General features: G+C 39.3%; 1 protein-coding gene across 1 annotated transcript in view; it reads left to right on the top strand.

Annotated features, from left to right (window-relative positions):
* ITGA6 (integrin subunit alpha 6) overlaps positions 1-26946 on the top strand; it is a 101639-nt gene that overhangs the window by 6219 nt on the left and 68474 nt on the right. The window contains exon 2 of the mRNA XM_027878508.1: positions 24643-24729. The gene's annotated coding sequence lies outside the window, so the exon portion shown is untranslated. The remainder of the gene's footprint in view (positions 1-24642; positions 24730-26946) is intronic.

Raw genomic sequence — 26946 nt, 5'->3', positions numbered from 1 at the left:
TAAGTACTGTGTTGTGCACCTAGCACTAGGATATTCTGTGATGCTCCCATGACATTTGGGCTTGGCCATGTGAGTCTTTCAGTATCTTAGTCTTTGGAGCCCCCCTACCAGTGGAGGATGTGCTGTCCTGCATGACAGCTGAGAGATGGGAGAATGTAGTTTATTCAAGGTTACTCGGGAAGTCCAGCTGTTTGTCATTCCTGTGACAAAAGCATTGGAATTAATGTCCTGTTGCAGTGCTGGTGGACTTCTCTATACACCAACTCCTAGGCAATTGATATATAGCAAAAAGTTCTGCAGGTTTCCAGATTTTTGGAGAATTAAATGGCAGATTTAGAGTAAGTCCTGCCAAGGTTGTTTGTCCAGTTCACAGTAGCAGGTAGGGCTAGAGGAGGAATTATTTTTGTAACAGACAGCCATGGAACTCTCTGGAGTCAACTTAATAGCTTCAATCCCTGAATGTTCATTTCCTGAGTCTATTCCGGGCTCATCTGCAGCGCCGAGGAGTCCTGATCAATGCTGCGGTTATCATCATCACTTTCCATGCATATACAAAGAGTCCATGGGCCTCATTTCAGAAACACCTCTTGTACAGCAGGTAAAATGTTACCATTTTTAGAACAGTTACAGCTGGAAAAAAGTAATAATAAAATGTTTATGAACTACATCAGTAACTTATTTTTTCTCTTGCTGTTACTGTTTTGTTGAATTCTGTATTAACACCAAGAAATTCACATTGTAACGTGTTGGTGCATGACTCCTCCTAAGATCTATCGGGTTGTGGCCCTAGATGAGGCAGAAATGTGTCTCATAAGTGGCTTTTACCAGTAAATTAACTCAAAGGTAGTGCTCCTGTGCTTCACCAGTGTGGTTTTTTTGTTTGTTTGTTTGTTCCATTTGCCCTCCATTTCTCACACTAAATGAGATGCCAGTGACAAATAGTTTTGGGTAATACCCTGTCTCTGGTATTGCATGGATGTTGATAATATTTCTCTGCAATGCAGTCTCAGGGATTGTCATCTCCCCTACCCGGTGGCTTGCAAGGAAAGCATTGGATAATGACAAACTGCAGTGCACTGTGCTCGGAGAGCTAATGAGGTGCTTTGTTCTTGAGCGTCAGTATGCATTTCATCTACACCTTTCATGTACAGAAGATGTGTTTATATACATATATAGGAGTTTTAATTGACATAGTATGCATTTAAAAGGAAGTGAATTTTTGATGCAAGTGTAGGTACTACACTATCCATAATGATTTCATTGTGTTCTCCAAACACAGAAGCAGGCTGTCCTCGGGGGAAAGGGGTGTTTTTGATGTAGGGTAGGAAATTACTGAAGGAGGTTGAGGATGCTCTTCTGAAAGGGAGTCATAAAGATGCTGTGACTTGATAGAAGGAATAGGTGTGATGCATTCTCAGACATGGCTTTATAATTCTTTCCTTGACACTAAGCACCTCTACTGAATGCTAAGGCTGCACTTCTACACCATGAATGTAACAATACAGTAAATGTGGAGGAAATAACATTTCAATTTTGTCCTTTTTTGCCTTTTCTACGTATTTAAAAAAGTCATGGAAATAGGGACACGTAACCTCTATCTTAAAAGGGAAAAAAGGGAAGACATCAAGGACTACAGGATGGGCAGTCTCTCCTCAGATCCCACTAAGAACATGGAGCAGATTCTCATGGAAACTGTACTAAGGCCCATGGAAAATAAGGGGGTGATTGGTAACAAACAACGTGGCTTCATTAAGGGCAAATCATACCTGACAAGTTTAGTGGCCTTCTATGGTGGGGTGACAGCATTGTTGGATAAGAGAGGAGGGACTGATGTCGTCTATCTGAACCTGTTTAAAGCATTTGATACTGTCCAGCATGACATCCTTGTCTCTAAACTGCAGAGGCCTGGATTTAGTAGATGGACCACTTGGATAAGAAATTGGCTGGGTGATTGCACTCAAAGAACTGTGGTCAATGACTTGATGTCTAAGTGGAGTCAGTGACGAGTGGCGTTCTTTAGGAGTTGGTATTGAGACAATTGTGGTTTAACATCTCTGTTGGGGACATGGAAAGTGGGATTGAGGGCACCCTCAGCAAGTTTGCTGATGACACAAAGGAGTGAGGGAATGTCATCCAGAGGGACCTTGACAGGCTTGAGAGGTGGGACTGTCATGAACCTCATGAAGTTCAAAAGCTCAAAATTTAAGAAACAGTGGGGTTTGTGACATTTCACAATTCAGCTGATTCTCAAGGTAACTTTGTCTTCTGCCCAGCTCAGCCTACTGCATAGCGTTGCCTTTGCCAGAATACAAAAACTGTCTGCAGAGTTCTTGAGCTCTGGAGCAATGCTGGGTAGGTAGTGGCTTAATCTGAGGTTATTTTGGCAATGCTCCACAACCCCAAATTCAAATCTGGACAACGTAAATCTTTCTTTGCATGTCTGAGTAAAACTGCGGCTCTGCTTCCCTCCAGGTTTATACAAATTTCATGGATTTATTTCTTTGCACTGCTGTATGTCCTCATGTCACCATCCCCTCCACACGTGAATCACGTGGTGGAAACGAAGGGTGCTTCCTGAACTACAGGTGCTCTTGAAAGAAGAGTTGCTGGTTATGTGTTGCAACCACAGGAAATGTTTCAGTGTTTCTTCTTACCCCCTGCACTGTTCATCTCCTTCTATTCCTCTCTTACCAGAAAGTAAATTAAATACAGTGTTAATAATGTGAGTAATACCAGTGCTTGGAAATGAGTAGGAGATAGGATAAAGGATGGAGACAAGAGGGCCTTTACCCTTCTGGTAGATCTCTGCACTGAAACTGAGCTGGAGAATTTGTTAGTTGCTGGGAAAATGTCTCCTGTGTCTGTTTGTTACTGCCTGCCTTTGTTATTAAGATCTGCTTTTGGAAATCAATGCTAATGCAGTATTTCAAGGTGATCTAGAATCCACATGTAGACTGTGACTTTGCTTCAGTTATGTCGCAGGCACATTAGTGCAGATTAAATAGAAGAAGATAAAAGGCAAGTTGATGCAATCATATTTGCAGAACAATAGAAGTGAGAGTGATCAAAGGCAAGAAAATGGCTGGGTCACTCTGCTGGAGCACTCCTCTCACTCTCTTCACCTGAGCTGCTCTTAGCAGTTTCCCAGGCTCTTTGGAGCAGGAATTGGAAGCATGCCCAAGATAGGTGTTTTGCCATTATGCAGTAATTTTTATTTAGTGCTCAATAGCTGAGAACCAAAGAGTAGACCTTGTTCTTTAATACATGGCTGACCTATTACACATCTCTATAAATTCCTCTCATCAGCAGGACTTATGTGTCAGCTGGTCCTGAGGTCTATGATACTGAATGCCTCTTTGGTACGTGACCGATCTTTTGAAGCCTTTGAAGCTACTAAAGCCAAAAGCACCATCAAACTTCCAAATTGTTTGTAGGGTGTATAATGACCCATTAGAGAAAATGAGAAAGTTAGGGAGTAGCAGTGAAACGTCTGAGACCTACAACTGCTCCATGCTGAACAAGTATTGTTCACTGCAGCACCTCAATTTTCCTCCTGTAGAATGCTTTGAGGCTGACAGCTGAAGGAAGCTGTGGAAGTGTTTGGATTACTTACTATTTATCGCGGTGTTATTATTGTGGCTACTGCTGCTATAATCTAATGTGGATTCATTTATATAATGAAACAATTATCTTGTCAGTAGAGATTTGAGTTCTGGTTCAAATCTGTTCCTGTGTTGAGACACTGTAGAAACTTTCTTGTGACTTGCTGGAGCGCAAACCCATTGCTGTCCTGGATTTCAGTGAGAACTGCTTAGTGAAGCAATGCAATCTAAATTTGAATAGCTGATCTGTTTGGGGTTTTTTTGAGAAGCAGTGGAAGTTTAGATGTACAAAGGCTGTGATACTTTTTTAATAACTAAAATGAGTCTGGCTTGATGATGTGTTCCTGTAGCCAAGATCACAGGCCATTCAGCAGGTGTAGAAGAGACACTGGTAAAAACACATGAGGGATGAAGTGCCAAATGTCACAATTCAAGAGAGAGGTTAAAGAGAAATCTTGGGGCTAAGAAGGAACTTGCTGTTTACTCAGACATGTTCTTACAGAAACTGTGGAAGTCAGTAGTTCTTGCAAGAAGGAAAGGATTGATGGTCAAAGGTGAAATGACACAGAGGAAAGCTTGATTTATGGCAGTCACCCACAGCTCACTGAGCACCAAAGGCTGTTGAGGTATCATGCTGCTGGCATTAGCCATGGAAAAGTGTGAATAGTCTGGTTCTGAGGCAGACATCTAGGTTTTCTAAATATGACCCAAAATGCTGTCATTTTGCTTTGTCCAGGGAGATTGTTTGCTCCAGCAGAAATCTTGTATTGTTTTGATTAAAGACTCTAATGCCCAAAGAGAGAAAAATCATCCCTCTTCTCATCCAAGACATAGAAGTTTGGTTTTGTAACAGTTTGAGAATGGGGTTTTCCTTAATCTTGTGTTTTTTTATTACTCTCCCTGCCTATTTTATTGTGTTTGGAGATGTTAATGAATCATTGCAGCATTGTCATTTCAGGTGGGTTTGGTGAGGCATCCAGCATGTTAGTGCCTGTGAGCTGACTGCCTGTGCTCCAGCCAGCCCCAGGATCACACCAGTCTTGCATAGGAATAAATAGCTTTACCTTCCCCCATCTTACAAATCTACTGAGTGGTCAGTCTGACTTCTTTCTTTCTTTGGCTTCCTTCCTTCCAGCTTTCACTCTGCTGTGCCTTTAAAATGCACTACAGATGGTACAATACCAGTTTTACATAACTAAAGGAGAAGAGGAGGAGAAGTGAAATGACTTGACCACGTTCAGGAAATAAGTAAGGCAAGAGACAGAAAATAAATTTGTTAATTCCCAGGTAGAGTCAGCACTCAGGCACCTGCTCTCTCTGACTTTTACCATTTCTTCTCCAAACACATTTGAAGGAAGTTTCAGGACTGCATGCTTCCTTCTGCGCTGCTTGACCTCAGTAGTAACCAAAGCGGTTTGAGATTTAAGCTATAGCTGCCTTTTTTTTCTTTGTTCAGCTACCTTTTAAATACCAGCCAAACTATGTCAGAATTGTTACTTACCATGACTGCTTCCGACTACCCTCAGCTACTTTCTTGTGCAGGTTAATAGGTGTGCTTGAGAGCAAAGTCTAGAAAGGCAGTTTAGTCTCACGGTAAATTTTGTTCCCACCCTTAACCTGCTCACCTCCTTAATAGCTGTATCTGGGAAGCTACGCTTCCACTTTAAGATTAGAGACACTTAAGAGATTACTTCCAGAGCTTTGGAAAACGAAAAAGCTTTTATTGCACAGTTTACCCAAAGTTTATTTAACTAATATGCAAATATTGCTTTGCAAAAGAAACACAGTATGGACAGAGTGATGGAGGAGAAGGAGTCTCAGTGATCAGTCAGGGACTTGTGGAAGAATTATTTGAAGGTGGCAGACACTACTATTTTTTTTTTCCTCAATAATGTCCAGAAAATAAACTGTATAAATTTCATGAAAGTAGGTATGGACTACATTCACCAAATTCAGAACTTCAGTCTTTATGCTTGCTTGTTCCACAGTTGCATACATTTTGAATGGCTTCACAGTCAAATGTTTTCTTTCCATGCCAGTCTACTACTTTACTTGTCTCCTTTAGCGGCTCTTGTTCTAAGGGCAGGAAAGAAAGGGATGAATGAAGTTTCCATTTTATGCTCAGTTAGTTATCCAAAACACTGCTTTGTCTGAAAGCATCATACTTTCCACTAGCAGATCTCTCAGTCATAATTTGACCTTTAAATGTGCATTTCCAAGAATTACTTTATAGGCAACTTTTTAATGTAATTTAAGAGATTTCCCCATCAATCTTTACTGTCATTCTTAATCTGGAAAAGAAAACTGGCAACTGAAGAGCTCTCTTACATTTCTATGGTATAAATGTGACATCACTCTCTCAGTGTTTGTGGTGTAGGTTTTTTGTTTGTTTTGGGTTAAAAATCCTTTTTTAAAATTTAGCAGAAGCAGAATAAACAAAATTTCTAGGTAATGCAGTGAAGTTGACTGTTTTACTGCAGTGGTTAAGATAGTGTTCTGTCGTGTCTGACTCTATTGCTCGCTGATTTCCTTTTGTTCCCAGACGTGAATTCTTATCATACTCTGCCTCTTCCACCCACTGCAATTACCTCAGCTGAAGTAAAGATAAGGTTTCTAGAATCAACCATATTCCTTTTTGTGATTGTTCTAAAGAAAAATTAGTCTCTCTCCTTACATGTTTGGGGCACCTCAAATAAATAGCAGGTCAAATTACTAATCTATTAGCTCTTTGTCTGCCATGGTATGCACAGCTAGTCATGAAATATTCATGCAATTCAGAAGAAAGCTTGAGGGGGGTGAGGGAAGGCAGCTCCTGAAATAAAACCACAGTATCATAAGGTCAATCAGCTTGCTACTTTAAGATTGAAGCACAGGTCAAACCTTTCATCCTGGAAACTTTGCCCAAGAATTATTTACTTTCAGCTGTCGAGCCTGTTAAATGATTACCTAAGTCTATAGTGTGCATTTTTTTTCTTCACAGGAATTGTTTTATAAATGACTTTTCTTTCCCTAAAGGATTACATTTTTACAGTACATGGTTCTCTACATGTAAGCTTTTCACAAGTCCTAATCCGACTTCAAATTAAATCCATTGGCAACTCCTCTTGACTTCAGAACAGTGTAGTGCCTGTCTGTCTTCATACATTTGAAGGAAGTCCATTCAGCAGTAGAAAGCACATTCAATGGCATATAGTTATAAGATTACTGGGTTTAAAAGAATATGAAGTTGCATATGTACATAAATACAAACCAAGATGTACCTGGTGTTCCTACCCCCTCTCCTTATCCAGCTTTGGAAAATAAGCAAATGCATGATAAAAGAGGAGATGACTTAGATTTTAAATCAAAAAGAAGAAAAAGAACCAGTGTTAAATCTGTGCTATACCTATGTTAATATTGTGTTTGTTGTTATAATATCACAGTACCTTCTTCTGTGGACTAGAGACACACTTCCTTTCTGTTCTTGTGCTTTCTCATCAGCGTGAGAAGTGTGTAAGAGAAGGCTTCAGTTTGAGGGTGATTTTTCCTCTTTAAATACATGTATGTGCTAGGGAAGCTGAGATAGAATCCAACTTTTAATCTAGAATAAAAGACGACAAGGTTGACTCCAAGGTGGGTTGAAGGAAATTAATTTCACAGATTCAAGCTGATGCTTGTAGACAATCCTGTTTTTTTCCATTATTTCAGGTGAACAAAGTGTTGCTTGTCATCTTTACTTCAGCACCTCATTTATTTTGATTAATCTGGTTCAAAGTTTTGGAAACTTTGCAAATTACCACCTGAGGCCCTGATTTTATATTTATTGATTTTATGTATTTATATAAATATATTTATAAATTCATTTAAATGCATTTGTTTTATATTTTTAGTATGTTGTGATGCACAGTTTAGTGACACTTGTGTAGCACTTGTAGGTGTTTAAACATGTCTGGATTTTTGATACAGTTCGCAACAGTCTCTCAGGTTGAAGACTCAGACTGATCAGAACCTCAGACAGACTAAGGGTACATAAAATTGTGGAGTCATAGGGATATTGGCTAGAAAGAACATTTAGTCCAGCATCCCTCTCAAGGCAGAACAATCACTGGGCCAGCTGGAGTTTTGTGTAGCTGCATTCTGAAAACCTCCAAGGATGACAATTTAACCTATTCCAAGTTTTCCAGGGTGACCTCTTGCTGGAGTTATTTTCCCCCAGATACCCAGCCTGAATCTCCCAGGCCTCAATTTCCAGTAGCAGTTTGTTTTCCCGTGTTACAGTCTTTGTTAGTAAAGGAAGAGGTTAACTCCATCTTCACAACTGCCCTTGAAATAGCTGTAGGCTGCTGTTAGAATGTCCTTTGCCTCTAGATAAGCTTCGGTTTAACACGTTAGAAAGACAAAAATATTCTGGAGGCAAATTTTACTGTAGTAGAAAATATATCCTATGGCACATGCCACATACACCCATCATCAGTGGCTGTTGAAGCTGATGAATCACAGTAGAATAGAAGCATGATCCATAACACATGAAATTTCCACTGGCTGCCAGCCAGAGTTTTTCTTGAACAATTTACTGCTCCACCCTTTAGCAGGATACCCTGCCCAGCAGCAGGATCAGGAAGTGAGACATGGTTTTGTTTTTTGAATAAGAACCCTCACGGACATGAAAAGAAAATGCGTCTAAATCCAACTACCTTTGTGCATCCTCCAGCGGAACTGACACATTCCCGTAACCTGTTCCTTTTTTCTTAGTGGTATGTGCAGCCCTTTGGTATAACACACTATCAGTTAGAGATGGAAGAATTGTGGGGAAATGGAGCCTGGTGTTGGATCCACCTACCTGGTGTGCTGTTTCTAAAGAATCATGTTAAACATCTTCACATTACCCATTTGCAGATAGCACCTGGGGTGCTGTTGCCGTGGTGTTTATGGCAAATATAAATTAGTTCAGTAAAGTTACCAAACTGGCTAAAAAGATTTGCCACATAACATATCACCAGTCATATCACGTGTCACCAGACCAGTGTAATTTTTTTTGTCTGTTATAAATCCCAAAGAGGCGAATGCAATTACAATTTAGATAGTTCTGAAGTGTTAAGTTTATCTCAAGTTACTGCATTGTATTAAAATGCTGAAATGTACCCATTTGCAATATATAGTGCTCTTAGAAAAGTGATGCTGGTGGAAGAAATGTTTTCTGAGGTATTTAGATACTGCTTTTTACATATGACAGAATTGTTCATTCCTTGTGCCGTGCCACTGACTGTGCCTTGCAGTAAAGCATTCATGATATTGCCATACAGAATTTAGGATTTTTAATGGGATTTTCGTTGTGAGGATGTGGAAAAAAACCCATGGTACACTTTGAAAAGATGATTTTGTATGTGGTCATACAAAAAAAGATTTCCTTCAACACAAAGCAGGTTTAGGATGTTTTTGTAAAAGAACCTGGTTTATATCTGTGTTGACTCATAAACTAAGGTGCCATTGACTTTAAAAGTGCTGTGTGTGCTTTTTCTCTACATGGTCTGCTGCTGTGACCATGAAATAAAGATCAGGTGCTGTGCAGCCCACTGAGGTCAAAATGCCAAATGCTGTTCCCAGTTGCACATGATATGGGATAATGGCTGCATCAATTCCTGCCCTGGGAGGTCGTGGGGACCTGCACAGCAGTCCTTGTGGGAGCAGCGGCCGCCTCATCGCAGCGTGGGACACACCCTCCCTGGATGCTGCTGTGGGCACATGGAGCCCCAGGCCCTGCATGCTCTGCCTCAGAGAGCTGGAGAGATCCTGCTAGTAAAAGATTGCAGAGTGAAACACTCATTGTGCAGTTGTGTCACACAGCGAGCTCTAAAACAAGGATTGCTTTGGTTATTGTCTGAAGCGGATCCTGCAAAGCCAAAACGAGGGGCAGCCTTCTATTCTGTGCCAGCTTTCATTCCACCTTTATAGGAGGTCATCTCCACTTGAATTTCAAGTTCTGTTTAAACAACTTGGAGATATGCTGTTATGGGATGCTGGCTCCTGACTCCTGTCAGAGGCACTGAGAGAATTCCTGGTGCACTTGCATAGAAAAATTCTGCCTTATTAGCATAAATAAATAGAAACCCACCATGTATTTGCAGGATTTGTGTGTTAATTATTACATTTCTCAGTTGAATCTGGTCCATGGTGACAGATCTGTAAGGAAGTGTTAAATCTACAGATGAAGAGAGGAGTGTAGTTCCTTATTGATTGTCATGATTCTTCTATCTGTGACTGGAATCTGGAAAGGGCACTAACTTGCACACTGATAGAAGATTTATTTTATACTCCTCTATTTCCCTTCCTTGTCTTAGATGATTTTTCTCTCTTAAGAGGTGAGAATAATAAAATATTAAACTTGGAATATAGGTCTAATTGAGTTCTGTGTTATAGAATACATGGAAATTGGTCTTTGATCTGTTCTTTATTGTTCCAGTGGTCAGGTCTAAAATCAAAGCTCTGCACTGATATTGCTGAGGTCTTTGCAGTTTTGCCATCTGTAACTAAGAATAATGGTACTGATTTTGTTGGCAAGGTATTTTGATAATAATGAACATAAAGAGTTATTAAGAGCTGGGTTTTTATTTTCAGATAAATATTACATTCAAATTATTTTTATTTGTCACTGAATTAACATATTATATTTGTAAATTTTGCAATTTTTCTTTCTCATCTGATGGAATAATTTTCATTTACAGTTTTCAAAAGGTATTTCATTTTAATAATTAGAATACATTTTTTGGTTTTGTTTTCTTTCTTTAATTTGCCTCTGGTGGATCCTAGTCAGTACATGTTTTCCTATACTTACGCTTTTCTTTAAAGAATAACAATGGAGACAGCAGGTGTGGTGATTGATTCTGGTGATTGATTGACTAGTTAAGTGCTGATGTCTACAGAAGGAGTTAAGGCCATTTTTATAAAATTGAAAATGAAAGAAAATTATATGGGGTGGATTTTTTTTTAGTGATTGAGACAGCTTTTGCTGTGTATTGTTAGAAAATGAATTTCCTGCATAGTAGCAATTAGATTTCTTGAATTATATTATCATTCTATTCAGTTTAATATTATAGTTGTCACTTACATAATGAACCTGCTGTATGCAGCTTTGATACACGGAGCCTTGCTATTTCACACAGGGAACATGAAAGAAATAAGCATCTACCTCTGGATTTCCCTGCATGCCCAATAGTCTGCACAGTAAGTTTTCAGATACAAATAATGGAACCGGCATGATCTCTAAATGGTAAAAGATGTCCTTTCTGCTGACTACCAGTGAGCTAAACCAGCTCTCAGGCCGCACATTTTCATTTTTGCTGCTTTGTTTTGCTTCATATTTTGCTACTTAAAATTCCCACATCCACACGGGCTAATACTGGGAAATAATTTTTTCATGGTTTCATGACTTTATTTGCTCAGATGTGTTTTTTTGATTAGTGTTTAATTTTTTTTACTTAGATTGTACACAAAATATAAATGTATTTTTCTAGCATGAAGGCATAGAGTCACAATATGAAAAAAGGGCCATGAGACAGGGTACTACAAGTTAAAGTATAGAGGAGGTTTAGCAAGTATCTGCTGTGCTGTGCTATCTGTGCCTTTTCTTAAAAACTTGTTTCCCTATCTTTCTTTTAGGGGAAGCCTCAGATTTGTTGCAGTTGGGAGTTCTTTTAGCCTCTCAGCTGTGTCAGACCATCAAAGGGAAATAAGTCAGTTCCAAACTGGTGCGGGCAGGTTGCCCAAAGGTTTCATCTCAAAGCCGGATGGAGCTGTGTGCTGTGACACACGAATTTCCAGGATGGCTGGGATCAGGGAACCGAAACTACACTAACAGGACTAGAAACATTTTGGAAAGTGCTTTTCTGGAACAGAGCATATTCGGTGCTCATGAAGAATGCCAGTGCTACTTGGAAAATGATGAAGAACAAATCTGTTTAATTTGACTGTAGATAGGACCAACTCAAATCCAGTACCAGTATCCTTGGTTTATTGGTTTGGGGTTTTTTGCCATTATGCCGTGCTTGCTCAGGGTAGTCAGCAATATCAGAGTGTCTGAGCATTGGGTTCCTTACAATAACTCACTTCCCAGACAGCTCCAATTTAGGCAGGGCTTCGGCGTGTTCCCAGTTATGGCAGCATCTGGTTATTTCTTTTTTGTGCTTATTGGATTTTACATGCTTAATGAAATTATGCTCTTTAGAGGCTCCAAAATGCAGACCAGTCTCTATCTGGTATTGTTTTGGATGATCCCTGGAGTTTCTCTCTAGTTTGTGTCCAGATGAAATTGTGCCAATTTTGCACGTCTGCAGCTGTGCAAAACTCACTGCCCCATGGGGCGAGAACACTCAAAAAACTTGTGTGTCTCCCCTCTGCAACGGGCACTCTGTGGGGCAGTTGTAGGTTAGGAGGTCTGATGGATGAGAGGTCTTTGCTGCCTGGCAAATACCCAAGGGTCTCTCTTCCTTGTTCGTGTGGCGGGATGTTGAAGGAGCACTCCCTGAATGGCTATGAGCTGAAGGGGCAGTGCATGGCCACTGGCATATGCCCTTGCAGGCACATGGTCTTTCACCAAGAGACATTTTCCCCAGTCAGGGGTCCAGTACTGATTTGCAGGCACCTGCTATAGGCACCCACCTGCCCCCCACAAGCTTAGCTTGGTTGTTTCCTCCGTGTGCAGCACTCAGAGGTAAAGGTGATGGGTTCAGCTGCAGCGTGAGGGATTTCAGGAAAATCAGGCACTTAGTTTGAGGCTTTGCTTGGACATTAAAAGTAATGGTGTTTGTGCTTGAGTAAATAGGCTTGTTGGCTTCAAAGGCATCTACTTAGTCACATTGTCTGCAAAATGTTTTCTGTGTTTGTATGAAGAGAATGTGACTGCTTGGAAAGTGGTAAGTTGCAGTATTTTTAATAGAGAGAGGGATAGTGTTTAAATAAAAGGAGTAATTGAAAAGGTCATGGCTTCCCTGCTGAATCAAATCAGATTTTTTTTCAGCCATTATCTAAGAATTTTTGCTAGATATGCTGTATCTGATGGAGGGACACAATGCTCATGGACGTGAGGACTAGTGACCATAAATCAAAACAAGAGCAAAATGTCCTTCCATAAGTGTGGGGCAGAAATGATTTTCAAATCAAAGGGCCATTTTGTTAAACCATCTAGTCTGGACTTAGTGTTTCACAGTAACTCCTTGTTTAGAAGCAGATTCTTTTTATTCTAAAATCATTGCTTCACTCATGACTCCAAGAGTAATATGAATAAACCCTTTCCATTTCACCTACTTGCCTTGCAGCAAAATCACTTCATTTTAGGTTTTAAAATAAATGTTGGCTAAAATGAGCACTTAATTAAATAATAAGGACCTCTGTTCCTCAGCTGTTAAATAAAGATCAAGCTCCATTTGGGTGTAAAACTTTTGAGACATTGCTTAGCAAAACATACTATATTTTTATAAAGGCATCTGGTATTTCTGGACACAATGTTCTCTGCTAACTCTAACTGCCAGTTTCTTTTAGAGGAGTTTTTATTGTCTTTCAAGACTTGCTAAGTTGCTGCCCAGCCTTGATTTATGTCAGTAATGAAAACCAGCGGTTTGGAGCAATGTATAATTAGTCAGTATTTCATATATCCCGTGACTAGCCATTATCTGTCTTAACTTATTCCCATCATATATTTCTGAAGCAGTAAGTCTCCCGAAGAGACTCTTTTTGAGCAGGTGTTACCTTTTCAATTTTATCTTCGTTAACAATTAATCCTTTTTCACAGTTCTTTCTATAGGTAACAGTAGGGTACATGCTTCTCCCCCTCGGAGTTTTGTATATGCATGTCCAAGGAAGGAAAAAGGACACACTTCAGTTTTTAAATGTGTTGTATGTTTAGCTCATTGTACACAAGGAGTAATCTCTTAAATTCTGCTCCTTGCATGCACAAGTAGAAATGAAATCAAAAAGATTAAAATCACTGATTCTGTAGGATAGTGCTTACTGAGAGATCTTTTCAGGGAGAAGCATATTTCTCTTGGTAATAAGACTGGAGTCTCTTTTTCTTTCTTTGATCTTCATAAAAAATTAAGAACCCAGCAATGAATCAGTGTTGCATAAATTAAATTATATGGTGGTAAGTAACATTAAGCAAATTATATTTAGTTGGGTTTCATTTTTTTCTTTACATGCTTATGAAGATTACACTGTAGCTCAGGTCCTTTATAATTATTTTGGATGTTTATACCATTCATATCTAGAAAGTGTAGAAGTCCTGCAATACTTATGTGCTTGTGGCTGTGTAGTTGCCTATACATGAAACACTGTGAATACTTGGCAGTTGGTTTGTATAACTCAGGATTGCAAATCATAAGGTTAGCATAAAAAACTTTTATATTTTGAGAGTAATTTTTTTTAGTCAAGCCCTCATAAAGCACCTCTTGAGAGATGTAAGCCAGACCAGTGCATTGCTGGGGCTGTCCCACTCCTAGACTTCCCAAGGCTGCTCTTGCTTATTTTCCTGTGTTTGAGGAGTGGCTTTTTAAAGGAGCTTTCAGAATCCTGCTCCACTTCATCACTGCTTAAGGGAGTGGATCTTCATGTTCTGGCTGCATATTACAAGATTGCCTAACACCTTCCCCCTAGGCTCTGTGTCTCCTTGTGCCCTTCATCTCAGTGCTGCCTTACCATGCAGCCCTCTGGGGACTCATAGCATGGAGTTTGAAACATTTGCAAAGTCTTTTGTCTCCAGTTATTACAAGAAACCATGATAGACAGGAGTACTCTCATGCAATTCTCTGTTTCAGTATCCTGAGCACTGCTGAGCTTTCTCAGGGCTAAGGTCACTCTGCTCCTATGACTTGGCTTCCTTTTTTTTTCCTTTCTGTACTTGCAGTCTGAGTCATGAAGCAAGCCTGTGGACCTTACCTACTCTTATTTGAGCTTCCTTTAAATTAGCCTGTGAGACTAATAGACTAAACTTCCCGCGATAGCATGTGCCCAGCATGCTGATTGAATAGCTGAGATACTTCATCGGGAAACTGTCTGATTATCACTTACCTGAAATCCATACCAGAAACCTTGACTGGCCCTGGATGTCAGTGGATTTACTAACTAACAGATCATCTATTTCAACTGACTGGCAAGTCTTGGAATACTCTTGTATGAACAGCTTCAGTTGGGCTCAAGCCTGTATCATGCCTTTTGTACCATGCCTCTGTGCACATCCACTACTCCTGCATACTGTAATTTTGCTATGCAGGTAAGGAAATAAGTGAATTTGAACAGCAGCTAAAGATATTCTAGTTCAATTTTCTGACTTTCCAGTGGAAGTGCACAGAAGCATTTGCTTGGTACAGTGACAGTGGAGAGTAGTTTGGGAAGATGACGGGCTGCCAGCTAAGCCCAGGGAGGTGGGACTGTGCACATTCAGTGCATACCATTAAGCATGTTAGCAGGCACATTATAGCTGGGGAGGACAAAATCATCCAACATTGAAGCTGCATCCCAGTGCTGTCTGATACCAACTGGGGAAAGTTCTGTTATTAACACCATATATTACATGTTATGGGCTTCAAAAGCACACTTTAAAAATGAGGTTAAAAAGAAACCCAAAGAAAATAAAAGGTATTAAGAACAATTTAATGACCTTCCTAAAGACTTTGCTTTCTTCTATGTAATTAACCTTTCTTCCTTGGAATTTGGTGAAGTCCTTGGTTTTATTCTTGGGGGTTGTTTTGCTTTGATTGGTTGGTTTTGTTTGTTTTTTTTTTTTTCTTTAATTGGTGAAAACTGCTTTAAAATCTTTTATTGTTTGCTGAAGTATTTTATCCTGAGAGTGTTTACAAACTCCTGATCAACAGATTGCCAGGGTTTTCAATCAAGGACAAAACTACCCACCAGCCAGCCTTTTCTGATAAAGAACTTTATCTATACTTCAGCTTTCTCTTTTCTAGCTCAGATGACTCACTGCTCAGCTGAGTCATCTTCCATCACGGCTCATTATCAAGCTTGAACACGCATATACCCCTAAATCTCTTCACCAGCTGCTTGTTGATTTAGCAGAGCCAGGACTCGTTTTGGGTACAAATTTTCAATTTCTTTCTCTGAAGTTGCATTTTGCATGTGCTTTGTCTCTTGAAATCTCATTTAGAGTTAGAGGTCTATTTTAATGTTTACATGAACATCAGAAAGCTGGCAGTTTTTCATCGCTGAAGCTGGAAACCAAGCCAAGTGTGAAGACAACAACATATTTTCTCACTATTCCCATCTACTCTTCCCTCCAGTTGCAGGAATAAAGGCGGGTGGGCAGAACAAAACCCAGAAATGAACATCCTGGATCTGGTCCTCTAGGGGAGTGCAGCTGTTTTGTCAATTTTATTGAAAAGTGACATTAATTGTTATTGTGGGGGAAAAGTCAGATTTCGTCAGTTGGTGGACTGGAACAATACAGTGCTTTTGTTAAAGCTTCTTTGCTTTGCTCCACTAATTCTGCTGGTAAACTTTCAGTACCACACTGAAAAATAATATTCAACTAAATGTGGGCCAGATAACTTGTTTGACGCTCAGCATAACCTTGAGATAAACAGCAGGATGTGCAGCACTTTGCTTACAGCACAGTCTGTTTCACAAACTATGGAAGAAGTTACTCATGTTTTCAGTAGAGACAAGTGTCCTTATTTTAAACTATTAAGGATTTAAAATCAAAAAACAGTTGAGAGAGTGATAAGCAGTGACCCAAACCTTTGAAATGAAGTTATTTTGAAACTTTCTCACAATCCCCCCACCACACCCTTTTCTTTTTGTCTTGTCCTCCAAGGACTGGCAGGGGCAGGGAGAAAGCAGCACAACCTTGAAAAAAGTGTTCTTAACTCAGCCAAAACTTTGGAGGACTGTTTTTGCTGTTGTTGCCATTGTTACATGAGAACTCAGACAACTGTGAACTGTCACAAAGCTCAGATGTGGATACAAACCCTCCCATAGTTTTAGACTAGTAAGATAGATAGTAGACTGTGTGGTGTCCTTCTTACTTACTTCACCCTTCTTCAAACCACCTTGCAAGGTGTTTCTTTCACTGACCTCAGTGCTTTAGGGAAGTAGGTGTTGTACCAAAAAGGGCATTAGCTTTAAAATAAACCTGACAAAAATGTTGTGGAAAAACCCCCGTAAGTACATGGCAGCAGCACTGCTGCAGTGTTGATGTATGTAGTATGCCCAGATTTGGTTTCATCTGATCAGTGTATATTTACCAGCTATGGATTTCATTTGTATTCTGCAAGGAGCTGCTTCAATAGACTGCTGATGGTCCAAGGCTGGCAGTTAACCTTGGCACAACCCATGATAACTGTGAGAAAGGAAATCATATAGCTAGCTAAAAAGGAGAAGCCTGTTAACATACAAAGAAATGAAAGTTGACTCTGAAAGCTGCATAGCTGAAATCTTCTAATGTAAAAGAGTAGTAGATATTATTTTCATCAAAATGTATACCTCTGGGAAAAATGCATTCTCTTGGGTCTGGCTCTCCTGGCTTGGCACTATTTCAGTATTGTGACATTGTAAATGAGCATGAAGTGTACACTACTAGAGTGGTATAAACCAGCTTTTTGTGTAATAAGGATCATATATATATGTGTAATATATATATATAAAATGTTTTACTGGACACAGATGATGTTATTAGTTCTAAGAAACCAAGGTCCTGTTTCCTTGAAATCAGTGGTAAAAAATCTTGCTTGACTTTCAGGGGGATTAATATATAATATAATATTGCGTCTTGTTTGAGAATATCCCCAAGGATACACCAGTGCTTGACTATCTCTGTCTTCTGATTCTATAATCTGGCATGCATGTCATGGATGACTTGCACGCTACTGAACATCTTTTGTTTCTCACAGCAATGCCTCTTCTTTGCCAACATACAAAAGGAGATAAAACCCCAATATTGTAACATGAAAGGATGGATTTTCTGTGGATGTAATACCACAGAGTCCTGTAGAGTAGGACACTTGAGAAAAATGTACAATGCCCTTAGTTTGAAACACTTCCAATAGAAATGTGTGATTTCTGTTCCTCTGTTCCCCCAGAAATCCATCCATCTTTTGCTGCTTTAGACGATTTCATCAGTTTTGAACTGTATTTAAACTCTGCTTTTGCTTTTTATTCTTCAGCTATTTCAGGACATGCCCTTTGCTTACGAGTTCTTCATTTAGCCTTCTTGGTTGAATAACTTTTCTTGTAAAGCTCCTTGTTTCTTGGTGTCTAACTTCAAGGCAAATGTGTATGTGACAGTGGCAAGTTGAGTATGATACCTTAATTTGCTTTGAAATATTTTGAAACAGAGTATTTCACAGTCTATACTTTCGATGCAATTAGTAGGATCATGGTTCTATCTACAACTCATATAATGATGTTGAATCTAGTAATTTTTGTATAGTTTCAGAAGGCAGAAATCTTGCCCTTCTCTATAAATGTGTGTGTGGGGGTGTTTTCTATTGAGTTTTTCTTCTTTTTGCAGTATAAATTCTTACTGAAAGACTAAAGCCTTTTGTGAAACAGAAGCTGACTTTCTGTTTTAAAGAAACAGTCACAAAAGTTTTTCAGTAAAAAATGGTTAATTATTTCTCAAGAAAGTCATTTATCACTCAAGATCCTATGTTTCTTGGCGTTTAAGAGAAATCATATAAAGCACATTAAATGGTATATCTTTATTCTTTTCTCAACTAAGGCTGTGCAGATTTAAAACCAGATACTGGAAAGTCGTGGAGAAAGGTCTTGCCCTGATAAATGTTCACAAAGAGGAGTTAGTAAGCTGTGCTGGTTCCTTCGATGCAAACACCTTTGCATGTGGCCTCATCTCTGGGAACTGCACGGGTCAGTGAACACCTCTCAGATGTCTTTTGCTGATATCTCTGACAACCTCACAGTAGAAAACCCTGTTGTCAGTTAACAGTTCTTCCGAGCCTGGGACACAGCATGATTTCCTGCTCTCAACTGGCTACTGAATCAGGTTGTACACAAAATATTCAACTAGGCATTGATGCGCTGTGAGTAAATCCTCATAGTGCTGGATGTCACAGCAGCTTTGCGGTTTGTCAGAGCTCCTCGCACCCGATCCTCTCGTCTGGGTGCTACTGAACACTTACTGTGGTTGTTTGTGGATCTGCCCTTGAAGTGCCACAACAAAAGCCTGTTGGAGAGAATGTGTAATGCTGCAATATGATCAAGCTGAGCCACAAACCACAAGTGCACAAATACGTGTTATTAACGAAATAGATTCTAATGTCTCTGAAGTACCAAACCCTCTTTGGGTAACCACTGCTTTTTTCTAGTGCATGGATTTTTGATAGGATACATCTTGACAGCTCTCGCAGAGTCATTATAGCCTAGAACAAAACCAAATGCTTTTATTACAAAGACTCATGGCACAAAAAGGCTTGTGATGACTTTCTATTAAATATGGTAGTGGCACATGTAGTTTAAAAATATGACACTTTCTTTGAAATTCCTCTAGCATATATACATAAGCCAGTGTTCTAAACCTGATCATGCAGTCAGGATGTTTTTTCCTTTAGTAGTGCAGTCTGTATTGTATGAAAATAATAGTTGGTGCTTAGAGACATCTTTTCAAAGTCTCTTTAAATTTCAAAACTTTTAAAGCATTCTGAGATGCTTTAGCATGCATTATACCTGTTTTACAGTTAAGAAGGCTGAAGTGCAAGTGGAATGGTTTGTCTGAGATCACAGAATATAGCAGTGGTAAATCTAGGAGAAGAGTAATGGTGTTAGAGCCTGTTGTTTCATAGCTCACTTAATGCATGTTTTATGGTGTTGCTTTGTCTAGAGGTTAAAGTGCAGAAAATGCTTGTTCAGAGATGCAGGACTGCAGAAACATTATTTAAAATTAAAATGTCTATTTTCACATTCTGATTTGATTTTGTACTGATATCAAGACACATTGCTTGGTTACCTTTTCTGAGGGGAAGAAAAAGGATAGAGTCTTTAATAAAATGTTGTTGAGGTCAGTCAAAAGACACATGATTGAAGCTGTTTGGAAATAGGAAAACAGAGAAGTTGAAACAACTAATCCTTCTGTGTAGCATTGCAAATAGAGCCCTCATGAACTCAGAAAGGGTTGGGGGAGGGAGGAGACCAGCATATCATTAAGTAGATGGGACAGCAATGTTTCAACTAAGATGATTTTGGGGAGTAGCTGCTTGATGAGGTGCTGTTTCACTAAAACATGAAGCAAAACACCTGAAAGAATCAATCTCCTGCCCCCCCCTTTTTTTTTTTTTGGTTTGAGATTTTTAATTACTCTTAAATGTAGGTCACTGTTTTTGGCAAACTTGGACATGGATTTTGTAACTTAAAAATTCTGCACAGCTTGCTCACCAGGCTGCAGTGAGTTTACTTGAGTGCACGGAGGAGTCAGAGAGTCCGGCAGACCTGAGGAGGGGCAGGAGGGCGTCTCATGGTGTGGCAAACCCGAGGGAAGCATGGATGGTGTACCAGCTGACCTGCTGCTTCTGAAGGCAGCTTACAGCAGCTGAAATGCTATTCTCTGCTTTACCATTTGTGTCAAGAAATTGAGATGTTTCTGTTGTTTTACATACCTGGCAGTCTGTGAGTTCTGCACAGAGTGCTGCTGTGTCAGTTCTTTGTTTAAATACACAGATTTGCAGCAACAAATCTCCTCGTGCACGTATAGTCCTTGATGCTGACTTTGTGCCTGAGGTAAGCGCTGTGTGTGAGAATGGGAGCTGTCATTCTATGAATTTCCTGGTCTTTGTGTAATTAAATTATTGGTCATGATATTGTATTAGCTGTGGCAGGCAGACAGCCTTGAATGCATAAGTATCTGTGGCCAGGTCACCAGCTACTGTAGAGTGTGGGTCTCTAGGATACTTATGCCATCAGGGTGTAGGTTTTCTGGAGGTACAGTGAAAAAATGGGATATGTAGATTGGGATCATGCTGGTGATGAAACGGCCACTTGATTTTTTCCTCCATCTCAAAAGGGTTATGCTTTTCTAATTTAAATATTTTTTAATTTAAAATTAATGACTTGTCTAGATTATTTTCCATCTTTTACTTCACACTTTAGCAAAAGAAATATCATGGGTTTTTTTTCTGTTGGAAGGGTGGTTTCATGCTCACACCACAAGGGTGAGAAACAAATATGGATGGGTTGGCATGTGCTGTCTGTCCAGCTTTTCAGGAGCCCTGCTATCCCCCCACGGGAGGGTGGGTGTTTAGCAGTAGCTATGTCAGCTGCTAGGTGTGCTTGTGAGCCCAGGACTATCTCAGCAGACTTTACATAATTCTTATAGAGCTCTAGATGTCATGTTTTGGGGATAGTAACTTGCAAATAGCTTTCTACTCGAAACCATGACTACTAAGCAGTAGCTTTGTGACACAAATTCAGAAAATACCTCCTTGCAAAAGACTTCTTGAAAGCTCCTCCAAAAGACTGCAGAAGAGTTTTATTCCAAGATTATCAAACACATTAGGCTCCAGGAGATAATTTCTGGTTTTCACTTCGATTGCACTTTAAGATATAATATTCTTTTAGGGTCTGACATGAAAGGTGGATTTCTGCTTTACAGAGCATTTGTAATATATGAGGGCACAGTCACAGCAGAGATAGCCTTTGGCTATTAAAACCCAAATAGACTGTTTGTTTGGCTTTTCTTGTATGCTATATACAATAGCTTGGTGTATGTAACCCGCCTAGCCATGAACCCGAAGGGGCTTTCCTACATCATGCTGGCTACTGTTTTGATTTGGAAGGAATAGAAACATCAACATGCCTTCTAATTTCCTCTGCTCTGGTTTTGTTTAATATAATTAGCTTACTAAGCAGCAAAAGACAGTCAAGGTCATTAGCATCAACTCCATTCTTTGTCTTGACATGTTAGCTACCCACTTTTCCTTCAAAATTATCCTTAAAAATCCAGTTAATTTTTAAAGCTTAGTAACTATAGGAACACATTCAAATCCATGTTTCTCTCCCTTTCTGCATTGTGCTCTGTTTGAGTCCAGAGAGGCTCAGGTGTTAACTGCTTCTGTGCAAGGTATTGTTCTCTTGGAGACCTGTGATACTGTTCCTTGTGTGTAAAGAGGAAAAGATGGGGTAGGTCCTTAAAAAAGTTCAGAGGAGTGGGAGTGATTGGTTCTGACTCCTGGAGCCTCACTGAATGAGGTGAATGAACAATTAAGTAATGCCAATATATAAGAAACACCTGGAAATGAACACCTGTGTAATTTGACCCTTTGTTGTGTCAAACAAGGGTGAGATTAGTTAGTGATTTGTATGAAAGTAAGCACCACAGGGCCCAGCCTTAGCTACGTGGTGGTTTGATCACAGGAGTAACCAGGCTTTTTCTACCTAATTTCCCTTACTGATCCCTGCAATTGCACTCAACTTTTGGGGGAAAAGATGTTTCCAAGCAGATTTTTCTTTCTGAATATACTTCTCACTGCTTTTTCTTTCACAACCAAAAAGCATCTGAAAACTTAAAAATGCCAGTTAGGACTTGTCAAATACCTCTTCCATTCTGTCAGATGTTTTATGAACTGAACTATCTTCGTAACTGAATTAATTTTCATTATGAACACAGCAGTTGTGTTTATCTGGGAAATACTGTGGTTAAAAATGACTCATATATACCTTACAGAACTATTCCACAATAAACATATATTTTGTGTATAAGAAAAATCCCAAAGGCAAAATTCTTCAGCTCTACTTCAGTGTGTGGCTAGAATTTCAGACACATTGTCTGTTTCAAAATCCAAACAAATCATTTGAGGCCTCTGCATTTTTAGAATACTTCTTTTTTGATAACAACCACCTTGTAATGGACTCTCTGGACTCTTTGGCATAATCTGTTCTGTGTAAGGTAGAAATGAACACCTCAAAGTAATTTTATTTATATATTTTCTAACCAAATATTAGTGGAAACATTTACATCTTCTATATTACAAATATTTTCTGAAAAATGCCATATTGATTTAATTAAACTGAGAAATTCCTTGGCTTTGTATACTAGGAGACAAAAGGATGTATTATATGCTTTGTAATTTTGAAGGTACTTGGTACAGTGCTGTCTGTAAGCTGTAAATTAAAGAATGCCTGCTTGTTTTCTAAGTGCAAGTACACTATGTAGTCACTCAGGAAAAAAATTTTAAAAAGGTCAGTTTAAATTGGAAGCTTGGAGTGTGGTGAGTTTTGAAACTGCTTTCAGTTGATGCTTAATAGTATTGTAGTTGTCACAAGTAAGGTCTAAACCTGTCTATCTTGCTTCTGTACTCACTTCTGATAGAGAAGTTCAGAGTACCTATAACTTTATATTTACGGATGCCTTTTTTTTAATGTCTAAGGCTATTATTCTTTATTATGAAAGCTTATATTGTCTTGCATTGTAAACTCTGGTGACTGCTGTTAATCTGTGCAAAACACTGATTTTACAAGCAATGATCATTTTGCACACACAGGAAACACAACCGTACTCTTGGTAACTCTCTTCTTACTGCTTTTACACCATGACAAGTATAGCACAGATTTACAGCACTGTTTTGCTGACTGATGAAAGCAAATGTTTTCCTAGAAATTGCAGTTTTTCCTGTCCTTGCAGCTGCTATCCATGTTCTTTAATCTCTTCTTAAAAGATAACACTTCATCTTTGTTAGATAAATGATATAATCGGTAAAGCTCCAGAGCTGGGACCGCGTGCAACTGTGCTGAACTTCTGCAGTGCTTTTCACCTAGAGCAAGGTCAAGGCTGGATTTGTGCAAGAGCTTTAGCACGATGCTTCAGAAGGCTTTTCTAAAAACTGTGATGGGAGTCTTCCTAGGAATTGCAATGTGAGCGAGGAGGAGACAGGCTAGAAATAAATAAGTAGATGTCCATACATATGCTTACATAGCTAATGGTTGAACAAAGAAAATTGATAACAAGTGATTTAGAAAGAAGGCATATACATACTTGTAATTTGCTGTGATATTTAAGGCATAATAGCAGAAATATCAACAGTGTAATAGAAATCTGAAGGTCCTTTGATCCCATTTCCTTTAGTCTTTTAAGGTTACCTCCATGTCTTGCAAAAGCTGAGAGGAGCACTCCTGTTGTGAAGGAACTGCTGATGAAGCTGAAGGATGGTGTTGTGGGTGAGAGGGCTGTTCTCTACCCTTGGCCTGGGCAGTGTCTGGCTGGTTTCTGCTGAGATGCTTAAGTTGAGATGTCAGTGAATCTCTTGCAAGGAAAAGACAGGAATGACTGACTATTCACCTCTTCCTAATGCATGTTCCATGCAGCAATTGATGGGAGCTCCTGGTCCATAATGCAGATTCTTGCTATGACAGTCAATTTTTCCCTGTGAATTATGTAACTTAGATTTTTCCCTGATGTTGTACCTATTTTTTAGTAGAACAGTTTTCAGTCTCAAATTCTTGCATAAAAAAAATATTTTGCTGGAGTATTTGGATAAAAGTGCTTTTCAGTCTCCCCAGACATCCTCTAATTTTATTCCAGCAGTAGCAAGAGGATGTATTCTCTTCTTCACAGATTTACAGAATGCAGATATGTGATAATGAGTTACAACAGTCTGACTCCAACATTGCTGATAGTTTGGTACAATTAAGTCAGGCCTAATCTTAAAATAGGTCTAAATCCCAAATAAATATAGCATTAGGATTGCAATGAATAATTCCTGCTTTTTGAAAACAGTAATTGAATGCACAGATATTAAAGGCAAACCACATGGGGGCCCAGTACATAAGATTTCTAATCTACTTAACAGGATCATTTTATATGACTAGATTCAGTTAAAAAGATAAATACATTCAGTTTTCTCACAGGAGAACCTGCACATACTTTGTATTCAATCTAACTCATAGGGTGTAATTTTAAGCATTCCGTGTGTCGTGATTTGAAATTTTTTGGCCCTCCCCAAAATGAATTTATTGCATTAATAGGGCTCGGGAAGACCTGGCAAATCCTGCAAGGCAATTTGATATTTGTCACTCTAAGGTGTCTGCCCACCTCTTTCTTTCCGTTCTCTGACAGGGCCAAAGGGAAATGTGTCCTTCTGCCTCCCTTCTCTCACCCCCAGACCCCCGCGCTCGCTACAGCTGCTGGTGAAGGGCTGTGAAGGTGGGTTTAGCGATGGCCTGAAAGAGCAGCTGCTGAAAGGCACTCAGAGCTCATCTGTCAACGTCTAGAAATTTGTAGGGAGTATTTGCGTGTCATGACGTGTCTCTGAGCAATGGCAGTTGGGTTCGATTTGAGTAAAGGAGATGGTAAGAAGATCCCCAAAACTTTCATAAAGCATTAGACTGTAGGTTGTTTGTCTGGTCTGGGTTGATGCTCTGGCCTAAACTGGAAACTTGTTTGCAAAGTTTCCGGATGATTACCCACTGGCCTATAATGTATGAGCAGAGTGAGACCACGCTATTAAGTCATCCAGGACTGCAAATACTGTGGCACCGAGGAACTATTTAACATGATGGTATTCCTAGACGGTAGCTCTGTCTGACCTGTTCATTAGGATTGGATCAAGTGGTATTATATTGCTAAAGCCAGAAAGTAAATGACTGAACAAAATGTCCTAAGATGGTTCTAACTTTTGCAAGAAACTAACTATATACTCTGATTTATTACTTTATTTTCTATCAACATAGAAAAAACTGACTATAAAAGTTTGCTGTAAATCTCAGCTTAAATTTTGTGCATGGCTCATAAAGGTCATTGTGCCCAAGGCTCCTTATTTTCCACTTAATCAACTACCACTTCCATGGCCCAGTTGCATTTCAGCAAACATCCTTTCAGTATGATGTGACACACCCAGTGAATTTGCACAATGTGTGCTTGAAGGAAGCCCTGATCTTTTTACATGTGAGGACAATGATTCAAGTGTTTAAAATTATCTGAATGTTCTGCATATCAATTCAGCATTGTTGTCATGCCTGAGTCTTTCTAAATGTGAAATTAGTAGATTTAGAACCCAGAGCTCCCCTGGAGTGTCCCCATAGATAGATTGTAGGTCACAATAACATGAGACAACCTAATTACCATAGCCATTGAAGGGACTGAATGCACAGTAGGCACTGGATTATGAATGCTCAGTTCCAAGGAATCCATTCCCTAAATGGTTGCTGCTGGGTCCTTCATAGGCATTTTTATCTGTTTAGTCACAAATTTGTTCTACAACCATTGTGACAATATTATTACTTAAAAATATCTGCAAAACTGTAAAAAATTCATCAGCAAATACAAAATGCAAATTGCATATTTTTTTTTTTTCCTTTTAATGCTGAATTGGTGGGGGGTGGGGAATCTGCTGATTCTAGTTTGGATTGTCATGCATGACTTCTCTGTCCCTTTTACATTTGTTTTTCTATATGACATTGCAAATGTGGGGATGGCCTGAGTAAGAAGCTCAGCAAAACTTGAGAGCTTTTTTTTAAAAATTTTTTTCTTTTCTAGTAGTTGTAGTAGCCACAACACTGTTTCCATCATTAAAAAAAAAAAAAAAAAGAAAGAAAGAAAAAGAAAGATTCTGCTTCAAGCTGGGGGACAAGCACCTTTCTGTCTTCAAAAGGTTCACTTAGAGAACTGGGGTTCAGTGCAACTGCTCTCCAGAAATGTTATATTCTGTGTTTATGGTCTACATTACTCATTTCTAAAACTGGACATAGCAACCATCTTACTCTACAACAATAACTGATGTTGCAGTGCTCATTTTTCTCTTTATTTTTAAGTTTAAACATTTAGAAACTCGTGGGCAGGTTCTGCGTGGCAGCACCAAGGTCAGTTTTGATCATGTCCTTTCTACAATATGGTCCAGGCTTTGCTCTTGTCATAACATGAGCATGAATGTAAGCACTTGCATCTCAGATTCAGAAGGACTAATTTAGCTTACATCATCTGGAAAAAGGGTTAAATGAATGGAGAGTAGAGCAGGTTTTTGTGTCACTGTATTGTGAATGCATCACTAGAAAATCGTCCCATGTAGCTGATGCCCTACTGAGTCTAAGTGTAAGCAAATCTCCATCCACATTACTCCTCAGTCACTCCAGAGACTGAGCTGGGCAGATCCGGCAGTAAGCTCCTGATGAAAAAACTTAATACCTGGAAAGTTTTCATCCTAAATTGGTTTGGTTGCAGAAGTGACTGAGACAAGAAGCTGGAAATGCTAATTTTGTTTTGTTATCTACCACTTTGCCCCTTTTAAATACTGTGCTGAGATAGTTACGCAGGGATTGATGTAAGCACTTGCATTTTCCTGCTCACAAGATAGCAACAACTCTGAATGACATAATTTGGTTCCAAGTATCACAGTTCAGTTGTGCCTGAGTTCAGTTTCTACAG

This window comes from Empidonax traillii, unplaced genomic scaffold, assembly GCF_003031625.1.
Source record: "Empidonax traillii isolate 1590-97213 ecotype Southwest subspecies unplaced genomic scaffold, ASM303162v1 scaffold42:size1813164, whole genome shotgun sequence".
NCBI classification, from domain to species: domain Eukaryota; kingdom Metazoa; phylum Chordata; class Aves; order Passeriformes; family Tyrannidae; genus Empidonax; species Empidonax traillii.
This window is presented reverse-complemented; position numbering and strand designations above follow the sequence as displayed.